Source organism: Chaetura pelagica, unplaced genomic scaffold (genome assembly GCF_000747805.2).
Source record: "Chaetura pelagica isolate M959 unplaced genomic scaffold, ChaPel_1.0 scaffold66, whole genome shotgun sequence".
In the NCBI taxonomy this organism is placed as follows: Eukaryota; Metazoa; Chordata; class Aves; order Apodiformes; family Apodidae; genus Chaetura; species Chaetura pelagica.
In genome coordinates this window covers 4448505-4451284 of record NW_009953811.1, presented here as the reverse complement: position 1 = coordinate 4451284, position 2780 = coordinate 4448505, and the positions used below count along the sequence as shown (strand labels likewise).

The 2780-nt window shown below is 40.1% G+C and overlaps 1 protein-coding gene across 1 annotated transcript in view; it reads left to right on the top strand.

The window, feature by feature from the left end:
* The window catches only part of CELF2 (CUGBP, Elav-like family member 2), a 257535-nt gene that overhangs the window by 183334 nt on the left and 71421 nt on the right, over nucleotides 1-2780 (top strand). The gene's annotated exons all lie outside the window — the stretch shown is intronic.

Here is a 2780-nt window from a genome sequence, read left to right as displayed (position 1 = left end):
GATGCTGACCTGCTCTGAACTCCCATTTATCCTCAGCTTTGAAGAAGGAAGTAAAAGTTCTTTAAAAGTCTTCCTTGTACCTGCTGTATATCATGGTCTGCCTCACTACATACACCTTTCCCTTGTGTTCTCCCAGCATCAAGGTGATGCAGGAGCACCAGATACTGATAAGATGTAGATGAAAATGTAATTGTGAAAAGAAAAAAAGAAACAAAAGACATTCCCATGTTAACAAACCATGTAAGCAGCTGATGAGCCTTAAATATTTGCCTAAACTTCCTTTTTATAGAATGATGCTTTCTGAATCTGAGCCAAATTTAGGTTTTCATCATATGCTTGGTTCTGAACTGGGAAACCCACCTTGCAGCTCTCTGTGCACTTATTACTCTCAACGATTGTAAAATGAATGCTATAATGACAGTAATATCCATTCAGAATACTAGGGTACTGCCTGAGTGGATGTATATGACATGCAAAATAGACAGCATGCTAAATCTATTCAACATGCCAGGTTTGTATATTCAAGGAAATAAGATAATCGGCTGGTAACGCAACCTGGCTGTGTGTGATTCTTTAAAAATATATACATGTGTATACTTTGCCCCTTGATTTGTTCCTGTAATTTTCTAAAATATATGTTAAAGATATCATCTGCCTTCTTAGATTGCAAGAGCTTCATTTTCCCATAAGGCCCACATAATCAGAGCTGGTTCCTCCAACAGGCATCTTTGCACCTCATTAATTAGTAATCAGGGCAGAAGCCGTGCACTTAGAGATCTACATACCTGCAAATGTAATGATGATTGGGCTCTAAATCTCTCCACAAGGCTTTTTTTGAGGCTTCTTTTTTTGCTAATTGTGGTGCATGCCATTTTCAGCCTTCTCCAAGGATTCTAAAGTTTGGAAGGAAATTAAAACTTCACATTGTGCTAGTTTTTCTATTGTGACAACTTTCAAAACAAAACTGGCCACAATGACAGGAAAACTAAACCGTCTCCCTTTTCTAAGGGAGTGTTGTTCTCTCTCTGGGGCTGACTTTTAGCAGTCATCTGTAGCTTTTTTTGAATGCTGGGAGGAGAGGACAAAGCATCTGCATGCACAGGAGGACTAAACTTTTCAAGCATCACTGTAGTCGAGGAGAACTTTGCTGTTGGAATCCGGACTCCACATTCTATCATTTGTTGTGCTTGCAGTAGGCAAAATTTTCCCTTAAGTATAGAAACATCATCCTGGACCTGCTAGACTAAGTGTAGCCTCTGTGGATTCTTCTTTCAAAGACAAATTTCACCTCAGGTTTCTTGGCAAATTACAAAAATAAGAGGCAGTGGACCAAAATAGACTCCCAGTGAGTTACTTGTTCATTGCCTGAAGTTTTTCTTCCTAAAGTAGATTGAACATATTGGCAAAGCACTACAGGGAATTGTGCAAATTCTGTTTTGCTCTGCAAATAACACCTGCTTGGAAAAAGGGTTGGTTACCTACTGCTGCTGCTGTTAACACTTGGGCTTATCTGCATGATACTCCTGTCTGCCTTGTGGGAATACTTTTAATCTTCAGAGTATTATATTCCACCTAACCCTAACATGAAAACCAAGAGGGATTGGGAGTTTTTGCCCCCCTTTGTTGTTTTTTTTCCTTGCTTTTATTTGTATTTTGGAGAAAACACATTGATAGATCAGAGGGTGCAATTATAAAATTTAATAACTTTTTAAATGTAGAGTCCTGGAGGGCATAGGTAGTTCTGGTAGGCGTGCCTTAGGGGTGGTGAACTCTTCTTATGACAGAAGGCAAACTAATATCATGATGATAACAATTGTAGAGCTCCTCAGAAAGACAAGGTGTAGGATCCATGGAGGAGGTGAGAGTTTGCACGCAGCTTGGAGAGCCAAAAGAGAAACAACAGCAGCATGAGTGATGCGGAGGCCTGTTTGGCATGTGTTTCCCATGTGCTTTGTGCTATCCATCTGAGGAGGTATATTAACTGTGCCAAAAGTAAATTGTAAACTGTACCTCTTCAACTAGACTGGTAGGTTCAAAGAGGAAAAGAAAGCAAGCATGCCAGGGCATCTTGATTTTCATGATCCTTGGTGTTTGAGCTTTTGAGGAATGCTTGAAACTCTTTGATTTCTGAATAGTAGGAGGATCCTACTGCATACTATCAGTCAAGTGCTGTTTCTTACGTTTCAAAGAGGTTAAAGAAATTCTCTTGGTCAAGATTTCCACATAGCTGGAAAGCTGTGTGAGAGGTTGAACACTCATTACAATTCTGAGCTTGCACATGTTTGTGAAGGCTTGAGAGACATCTTCAAGCTGCAAAGGTAAGAAGTGGTCCCCACATTCATCTGACAGAGGTTTTCAAAGAACAGTATTTGCTGTTTGATAAAATAACCCCTCCTCATCTTGAGTGCCTTGCAGAAAGGTTTGAGTAAGCATCCAAAACCTGGAGTACTGTGATGAAATGCTCCTCCTTCTCCATAATTGTTCCTGTCTTTAGATGTAGGCATAATTTCAGAAACCTGGCCCTTACCATAAAAGGCCAAGCTGGTCTCATGAAAACTGAGAGACAGTTATGGAAGAGGCATCTTCTGCACATGTTTGACCAAATTCCTGGGCATTTCTGCAGGATTAGGACTTTATTAGCAACCTGGAGATTTGTTTTCTTCTGGATAGGAACTGAGTGGCTGATGGATGTATGCAATTATCCCCATTCCTTCCCTATGTACAATAACTCATGTTTGAGTCATCTCTCTGCTAGTGCAGATGAAACAAAGCGTAATTTG